Genomic DNA, 10158 nt, shown 5'->3' with positions numbered 1-10158 from the left:
GGCTCCCTGTGTCAGACAGCAGCTTCCCACTGGTTATCTACTGTAGACAGGGTGGTGTCTGTATGTCAATGCTACTGTCTCAGGTATTTTCTTTTAAATGCAGTTCTCTTTTTGTTGGTAGTGTTAGTTTCCTGCTGTCTCATCATTGGATCTTTTCCTCTTTTCAAAGAAGTTCTCCAGCAACATGTGTTTTTCACTCATTTTGGTTAGGGCTGGCTTACCAAGACTGTGACTGAGACGAGCATGCAATGCAGGAAAGAAGTATGGATGGAAGTGCTAAATAAAATAATGGGCGGCCCATTGCAGACTAAAATAAGTGTCAGATTCTGACTTAAAGCCTGCCACCAGATGCAACTATATAACTGAAGTACATCCACTCACTTGCTACTACAAAGCCCGATGCAGCTTAATTGTTACTTGCCACTCACTGATAGGGTTTTGATATGAGTCTACAGCAATTGATTTATTATGATCTCTGTGCAGCCAAGCCTCTCTGCTAATGGTAATCTGTATTTACAGATGCTAGCATCACTGTCTCAGCTCCACCTCAGATGATTCTCATAGCGAGTGCACAATCTAGATCCCTCACTTGTGTGGTTCATGGTAGGTTCGCGCTCCTATGAGAATCTAATGCTGCTACTGATCTGACAGGAGGAGGAGCTCAGGTGGTAATGCAGTGATGGGGAGAAGCTATAAATATGGATGAAGCTTCACTTGCTCATCTGCCACTCACCCGTGTGGCCCAATTCCTAACAGGCCACAGGCCTGTACTGGTCCATGGCCCAGGGGTTGGGGAGGGCAGACAGTATTATGCCAGTTTGTGTGGCCCAATTCCTAACAGGCCACAGGCCTGTACTGGTCCATGGCCCAGGGGTTGGGGAGGGCAGACAGTATTATGCCAGTTTCAGATGTCAACATAATAATTCTATATTCATGACTGAATATATGTATATGTTGTGAAATGACAACATATAAGTCTAGCTAACTTTCATCATGTATCTATATCTGTATTTGTATCTATATCTTACATCTTCTTTATCCATTCATGCCTTGATGGACACTTAGGTTGCTTCCATATCTTGGCTATTGTAAATAATGCTGCAATGAATATGAGTTTGCATTTATCTTTTTGAGTTAGTGTTTTCATTTTCCTCAGGTAAATGCCCAGAAGTGGAATGGTTGGATCACAAGGGAGTTCTGTTTTTAATTTTTCAAGAATCCTCCATACTGTTTTCCATAGTGGTTGCGCCAATTTACATTTCCCACTAGTGGCATACAAGGGTTCCCTTTTCTCTCCCTCCTCCCCAGTACTTGTTATGCACTCTCTTTTTGATAACAGGCATTCTCATCGATGTGAGGTCTTATCTCATTGTGGTTTCAATTTGCATTTCCCTGATGATCAATCATGTTGAGTACCTTTTCTCTATCCCTTGGCCTAATATCTATATATCTTCTTTGGGAAAATATCTATTTTGATCTTCTGCCCATTTTTTAACTGTTTGTTATTCACTTGATTTCTAGTATTTGACAAAATGATTCTAAAGTTCATTTGTAATAATAAACACTATAACAGAAAAGCAGAAGATGAAAAAGTTGAGTAATGAGGAAAAATTTATCCTATCTGAATTAAAACAGAATAAAAATTTTTAAAAATGCATAGTGGTGACGAGAAAAGAGCATGGACTTTGCATCCAGCAAACTTAGGTTTGAATTCCTGGTTCTGACACATTCTATATATGTTAGTTCAGTTCAGTCACTCAGTCGTGTCCAGCTCTTTGTGATCCCAGGTACTGCAGCATGCCAGGCTTCCCTGTCCATCACCAACTCTCGGAGTTTGCTCAAACTCACATCCATCGAGTTGGTGATGCCATCCAACCATCTCATCCTCTGCCATCCCCTTCCGCTCCCATTGTCAATCTTTCCCAGCATCAGGGTCTTTTCAAATGAGTCAGTTCTTCGCATCAGGTGGCCAAGTATTGGAGTTTCAACTCAGCATTAGTCCTTCCGATGAATATTCAGGACTGATTTCCTTTAGGGTGAACTGGTTGGATCTCCTTGCTGTCCAAGAGGTTCTCAAGAGTCTTCTCCAACACCACAGTTCAAAAGCATCAATTCATTGGTGCTTAGCTTTCTTTATAGTCCAACTCTCACATCCATGCATGACTACTGGAAAAACCATAGCCTTGATGAGACGAACATTTGTTGGCAAAGTAATGTCTCTGCTTTTTAATATGCTGTCTAGGTTGGTCATGCAAAGATGGGCTTGATAAAGGACAGAAATGGTATGGACATAACAGAAGCAGAAGATATTAAGAAGAGGTGGCAAGAATGCACAGAAGAACTATACAAAAAAGATCTTCATGACCAAGATAATCATGATGGTATGATCACTCACCCAGAGCCAGACATCCTGGAATGTGAAGTCAAGTGGGCCTTAGAAAACATTACTATGAATAAAGCTAGTGGAGGTGATGGAATTCCAGTTGAGCTATTCCAAATTCTGAAAGATGATGCTGTGAAAGTGCTGCACTCAATATGCCAGCAAATTTGGAAAACTCAGCAGTGCCCACAGGACTGGAAAAGGTCCGTTTTCATTCCAATCCCAAAGAAAGGCAATGCCAAAGAATGCTCAAACTACCACACAATTGCACTCATCTCACACGCTAGTAAAGTAATGCTCAAAATTCTCCAAGCCAGGCTTCAGCAATATGTGAACTGCAAACTTCCAAATGTTCAAGCTGGTTTTAGAAATGGCAGAGGAACCAGAGATCAAATTGCCAACATCCACTGGATCATGGAAAATGCAAGAGAGTTCCAGAAAAACATCTATTTCTGCTTTATTGACTATGCCAAAGCCTTTGACTGTGTGGATCACAATAAACTGTGGAAAATTCTGAAAGAGATGGGAATACCAGACCACCTGACCTGCCTCTTGAGAAACCTGTATGCAGGTCAGGAAGCAACAGTTAGAACTGGACATGGAACAACAGACTGGTTCCAAATAGGAAAAGGAGTACGTCAAGGCTGTATATTGTCACCCTGTTTATTTAACTTCTATGCAGAGTACATCATGAGAAACGCTGGGCTGGAAAAAGCACAAGCTGGAATCAAGATTGCCGGGAGAAATATCAATAACCTCAGATATGCAGATGACACCACTCTTATGGCAGAAAGTGAAAGGAACTAAAAAGCCTCTTGATGAAAGTGAAAATGGAGAGTGAAAAAGTTGGCTTAAAGCTCAACATTCAGAAAACAAAGATCATGGCATCTGGTCCCATCACTTCATGGGAAATAGAATGGGAAACAGTGGAAACAGTGTCAGACTTTATTTTTGGGGGCTCCAAAATCACTGCAGATGGTGACTGCAGCCATGAAATTAAAAGATGCTTACTCCTTGGAAGGAAAGTTATGACCAACCGAGATAGCATATTCAAAAGCAGAGACATTACTTGGCCAACAAAGGTCCATCTAGTCAAGGCTATGGTTTTTCCAATGGTTATGTATGGATGTGAGAGTTGGACTGTGAAGAAGGCTGAGTGCCCAAGAATTGATGCTTTTGAACTGTGGTGTTGGAGAAGACTCTTGAGAGTCCCTTGGACTGCAAGGAGATCCAACCAGTTCATTCTGAAGGAGATCATCCCTGAGATTTCTTTGGAAGGAATGATGCTAAAGCTGAAAGTCCGGTACTTTGGCCACCTCATGTGAAGAGTTGACTCATTGGAAAAGACTCTGATGCTGGGAGGGATTGGGGGCAGGAGAAGAAGGGGACAACAGAGGATGAGATGGCTGGATGGCATCACTGATTCTATGGATGTGAGTTTGAGTGAACTCCGGGAGTTGGTGATGGACAGGGAGGCCTGGTGTGCTGCAATTCATTGGGTCGTAGAGTCGGACATGACTGAGTGACTGAACTGAACTGAACTGAGGTTGGCCATAGCATTTCTTTCAAGGAGCAAGTGTCTTCTAATTTCATGGCTGCAGTCACCATCTGCAATGATTTTGAAGCCCCCCAAAATAAAGTCTTTCACTGTTTCCATTGTTTTCCCATCTATTTGCCATGAAGTGATGGGACCAGATGTCCTGATCTTAGTTTTCTGAATGTTGAGCTTTAAGTCAACTTTTTTACTCTCCTCTTTTACTTTCATCAAGAGGCTCTTTAGTTCTTCTTCGCTTCCTGCCATAAGGGTGATGTCATCCACCCTATATATGTAATCTCAATTAACTTAATATCTTATAAAGCATGTATTATAGACCCTAATTGTCCTCCTTCCTCATCTCCCCTCCGTATTCACATCCTGTCTTGGCCTCATCCTGGACAGAATATACTTCCCTGCCTCCTGGCTTTGGGTTTGCACCCGTGACTTGGTTTGGTTAGTAGCATGTAGGCAGATGTAACGATGTTTCAGTTCCAATCGTAGGCCTCTGCTTGATCTTGGGCACCCCTGCTGCCTCTCAGAGAAGAGCTTCTCCTGACTTATTGCCCCTTCATCCTGGGCCCCACAGTGAATGAATGCAGAGCACAGCTGCCTTTCTGGTGCATGAGAATCAATAATTGCTGTTGTAAGTTATCAAAAATTAGATAATGAAACATATTAGTTATTTCTTAAGGAAGATCTCAGGAGGTGCCACAAACACTTCTGCTTATATTTTATTAGCCGGAATTTTATTCCATGGCCAATTCTAACCGCAAAAGAGGCTGGGAAATATGACCAGCTAAATTTGGTGTTTTATTACTGTAAAAGATGTGGAGGATTACTTGGCGGGACAACTAGCAGTCTCAGTTACAGATGTGTCATCCCCATCAGTAGTTTTTAAATGTGTGATAAAATACATGACCTAAAGTTTACCATCTTAACGATTTTTAAGCATATAGTTCAGTGGTATTAAATGCATTCATAATGTTTTGCAAGCATCAAAATATTGATGGTTGATTTTTGGATGTGCCTTCAAACATGTTCAAACATATTAGGCTTCCCTGATAGCTCAGTTATTAAAGAATCTTCCTGCAATGCAGGAGACCCCAGTTTGACTCCTGGGTTGGGAAGATTGAAGGGAAGGTCTACCCCCCCAGTATCCTGGCCTGGAGAATTCCATGGACTGTATAGTCCATGGGGTTGCAGAGTCAGACACAATTGGGTGACTTTCACTTCAAACATTTAATTACTTATTTTTTAATAAATGAAATAATTCTATTTAATTATTCATCTATTAGCTCTTGCTCCACTAAACTCTCTAAGAGAAATTTTCATGTCAAAATTATCAGATCAGATCAGATCAGATCAGTCGCTCAGTCGTGTCCGACTCTTTGCGACCCCATGAATCGCAGCACACCAGGCCTTCCTGTCCATCACAAACTCCCGGAGTTCACCCAGACTCACGTCCATCGAGTCAGTGATGCCATCCAGCCATCTCATCCTCTGTCGTCCCCTTCTCCTCTTGTCCCCAATCCCTCCCAGCATCAGAGTCTTTTCCAATGAGTCAACTCTTCGCATGAGGTGGCCAAAGTACTGGACTTTCAGCTTTAGTGTCATTCCTTCCAAAGAAATCCCAGGGATGATCTCCTTCAGAATGGACTGGTTGGATCTCCTTGCAGTCCAAGGGACTCTCAAGAGTCTTCTCCAACACCACAGTTCAAAAGCATCAATTCTTCGGCACTCAGCCTTCTTCACAGTCCAACTCTCACATCCATACATGACCACAGGAAAAACCATAGCCTTGACTAGACGAAACTTTGTTGGCAAAGTAATGTCTTCTGCTTTTGAATATGCTATCTCGGTTGGTCATAACTTTCCTTCCAAGGAGTAAGCATCTTTTAATTTCATGGCTGCAGTCACCAGAGGCAATTAATTCTTAACAGCTTTATGTTTCCCATAATATGACCAAAATACAATTTATTTTGCTTTAGTCATGCTATTTCTAGTTTTCTTCCTAATTCAAACAATGTTAAAACAAAACCTTATACATCCATATTTGAATATATGTATAACTATTTTCATTGAAAATATTCCTAGAAGTGGGATTGCTAGTTTAGAATTTATATGCATATAAAATTGTCCTCCAAAAGTCTTTAATAATGTATAGTTCCAAATGAGTATATCCAATATTTTGTATTTCCAATATTTTTTGGAAAGCAGTTTTTCATAGTAATATGTTGAAAGCTTTGAGCTGCTCATACTTTTTGTCCCATTAATCTTGTTTATGGACATTATCCTAGAAAATAATTCTAAAACACAAATTCTATGTAAATATATGGATTGTAACAGTGGATATAATACTGAAAAGCTGGATAAACCTAAATTTTTTTTTAATGGCACAAGTAAGTTATTATAAAGCTCCTTGCAGTGCATTGATGATTACAAGGACTCTGGTAACATGAAAAATGCTTATGATATAATGTTACTTGAAAATCACAAGTTCTAATTAAAAGTTTAATCAAAACATTCAAGACAGTTATGCTTTAGAGGCATACTTGTTGATACTACTTTCTTTTACTTAGTTTTCTACTTTTTGTATTTCCCACATTTTCTCGATTGAAGACTGTTCTCTTTTAATTAAACATTTTAATCATAGCACTTAGGGAAGTGTTTTGCACTTTCCAAGTATTCAATCAGTTCTCTGCTGACTATCCTTGAAGCATGTTACACAAAGGAGTCAGTTAAAAATACAATACAGCGAATATCTTGGGTTCGTTGGGCATTATCCATACATTGTTGCTGTTGAGTCCCTAAGCTGGGTCTGACTCTGTGACCCCATGGACTGTAGGACATCAGGCTTCTCTGTCCTCCACTGTCTCCCGGACTTTGCTCAAATTCATGTCCACTGAGTCACTGATGCTACCTAACCATCTCATCCTCAGCCACCCCCTTCTCCTTTTGCCTTCAATCTTTCCCAGCATCAGAATCTTTTCCAATGAGTTGGCTCCTCGCATCAGGTGGAGCTTCAACTTCAGCATCAGTCTTTCCAATGAATATTCAGGGTTGATTTATTCTCCATATGTACAGTTCTCATTTTTTAAGCAAAATCATGAAGGACAGAAAGTTTGTTTTTTGTTTTTCATCTTTCATGCCACCTTCCCTTCAGTTCTCAGGGTTTATATTCTGTGTTGTATTCCCAAAGGCTCTTGCTTTAAAATTGTTGCTGCTGTGTAAACTGGTAATAGCATCCAGAGTTACTTGCGTTTTTAAAAGATCTCACACTTAAAAAAGAAAATTAATGTAAAATTCTTAGCACCAAGTGAATTTTCAGATTTTCAGTAAGTGTTGATGATAATAAGGATGACGGTAATGATCACGGAGAAGAAGTCTTTATGAGTAAAATGGGGCTTTGTGGAAAAAAAGTGACTATTCTTCATTATGACACTTGAAAAATATTTGGAGTATGCCTGGAATTTCCTTTTCCTTAAAAAAAAAAAAAGCTTATAATGGATCCATAGTCTGTGATAATATTAGAGATTACTATAAAGATCATAATATCAAATCTGTTTGCATTTTCAACTTGTATGATTGCATGAATTCGTGAATTCCTGTTATAGTCCCTATTATAAAATGCAAGCACTTTCTTCTAGTAATATTTCCTCTTAAAGCTTGAAGGGGCACCCTTTCCTGCTAATATTTTTGTACTTGTGGAATAAGTTTAATTATCCTATCCATATTTGATGCTTGCCATGACTTTATAAGTTAAAGCATATGAGGCTATTTATTTCGTCCTAGGCACCATGCTAGAATTTGGCGCCCTTAGGTAAGTGGTTGAGCCTGGACATGGCCGTGTGCCAAAAGTTAGGATTCCTCCAGCTGTGGACAACTAAGGCTTACAGCCTAAAATTTTCTGTATACAGCTGTATTTTTTCTGTAAAAACAACCATTCCTCAAGCTTAAAATAAATATTAACTAGCCACTTGATAGAAACAGTTAATTTTTAAGGAAAGATGAAATTTAATGCAAATTTTAAAGTATGTCCAGCCTTGAGGCCATTTAGTATCTTCCTGAACACCCTTCAGTGATATGGCAGTCAAATCTAATTCTGTTTCTGTCTAGTGCTTTACTAAATCTCTTCCTAGAGTCCAAAGACATTTGAAATTTACATGCATCTCCAGTTCTGATTCTAGCTCTCTTTGTATATTGCCTTATTTTAGAGCAAGCCTTTGGGTGCCACCTTCCCAGCCCAAAGAAGTTTATCAAGATATTTTCCTAAACAAAGGTAGCAATTAGTTTCATTCTACCTCCCTAAGTTTTGTATTCAGCTTTGCAGTTTATAGCTTGTCTACTGTGGGCTTCTGGAAGTCTTGAGCAGCTATGTATTTTTTTAACCTCACACTTTTAAAGGTGATAAACACAAGTTTCTCTGAGTATCAATCATATACTCTTCCTACTGCTGTCTTTCCCCGCCCCGCTCTTTTTTCCTCCCACAGGACTTAAAAACACTGCTTTTGCTTTATTTGCATTTTCCTGATTATTGGTGAGATTGAGCATCCTTTTGTGTTTACTTATCTTTGAATTTCTTCTGTGATTTTGTCACTTGAGTTGCCTCCCCCATTTGTCTACTTAGACTGTCTTTTCCTAATTAAGTTTCTTTCTCTCTTTGTATTCTAGATATCAGTCATTTCTCTAATATATATGTTGCAGATACTTTCATTTCATTGTTGGGTATCTATTAACTTTGGTTATTGTCTTTCTTATGCAAATTTTTAGTTCTTATGTAGTCATATCTGTTCAGTTTTTCCTTTCTGCTTTGTGAATTTTGCATTTTGCTTGTTAGATCTTTTTCTATCTCATGATTATGAAAATATTCTCTTATATTCTTTTCTAAAACAAATCCTGGAGGTTTTTAATGTGTTTAAAACATTTAAAAATAAACTTTGAATTTTATTTATTTATTTAAAAGCAATTTTCTTATGTTATTTTATTTTATTTGGCTGTACCTTAGAGCACGCAGGATCCTAGTTCCCTAATCAAAGATTGAACCCATACCTCCTACAGTGGAAGTGTGGAGTCTTAACCACTGGACCACCAGGGAAGTCCCCAAACTTCTAATTTTAGAATAGTTTTAGATCTACAAAAAAAGCTGTGAAGGTAGTACAAAGAGTTTTCATATAGTCCAAACCCAGTCTCCCCTTCTATTAATATATTAGCATGGTACATTTGTCACAATTATTGAGCCAATATTGGTATCATTATTAACTGAAGCCTATATACTTCATTGAAATTTCTTTGAGTTTTTACCTAATGTTCCTTTTCTGTTCCCGAACTCCCAGTATATTTGGAATGCTGTGCTTGTGCTTAGTTGCTCAGTTGTGTCCAACTCTTTGTGACCGCATAGACTGCAGCCCGCCAGGCTCCTCTGTCCATGGGGATTCTCTAGGCAAGAAGACTGGAGTGGGTTGCCGTGCCCATATCTCATTACATTTAGCCCTTATGTCTCCTTAGCCTAGTCTGGTCTGTGACGATTTTTCAGACTTGTTTTTGATGATTATCTTGACAGTTTTGAAGAGTAATGGTCAGATGCTTTGTATAATGGACCTCAGGTGGGATTTGTCTGATGTTTTCCTTACAATGAGACTAGGATTTTGTGTTTTGGGGAGGAAGACCACAGAAGTAATGTGCCCTTCTCATCACATCATATCAACAGTACATACAACCAATGTGACTGATCACTGTTGTTATCCTTGACCGCCTGGCTGAGATTGTGTTCCCCTACTGAGAAGTTAACTTTTTTCACTTTTAACACTGTAGTCTTTGGAGGGAAACCACTATGTGCAGCTTGTCCTTATAGTGTGAGGAGTTCTGCCCTGCTTCCTTGAGTGTAGAGCATCCTCTTTGTCTTTTTTTAACCAGCTGGATGTTTGATGAATTTGGAATTTATTCTGATACATTGTCCTAGTGGATACTGAATCTTTCTTTCTTTCCTCTTTTGTGTAATAGGCATTTCTTGCATTTAGGGTGGTTATAGTGGAAACTGACACCATCCGTAGCTCTAAATGGCAATCCACTCCAGTATTCTTGCCTGGAGAATTCCATGGACAGAGGAGCCTGGTGGGCTATGGTCCATGGGGTTGCAAAGAGTTGGACATGAGTGAGCGACTAACATACATAGCTCTAAAAGAGGGTCCTACTATTTTAGACCAAACAGAGTGCCCATCCATCTTCTCACACTGATTTATTC

Source organism: Bubalus bubalis, chromosome 15 (genome assembly GCF_019923935.1).
Source record: "Bubalus bubalis isolate 160015118507 breed Murrah chromosome 15, NDDB_SH_1, whole genome shotgun sequence".
Classification (NCBI taxonomy): Eukaryota; Metazoa; Chordata; class Mammalia; order Artiodactyla; family Bovidae; genus Bubalus; species Bubalus bubalis.
The sequence above is the reverse complement of the archived record's forward strand: the minus strand, read 5'-3'. Positions refer to the sequence as shown.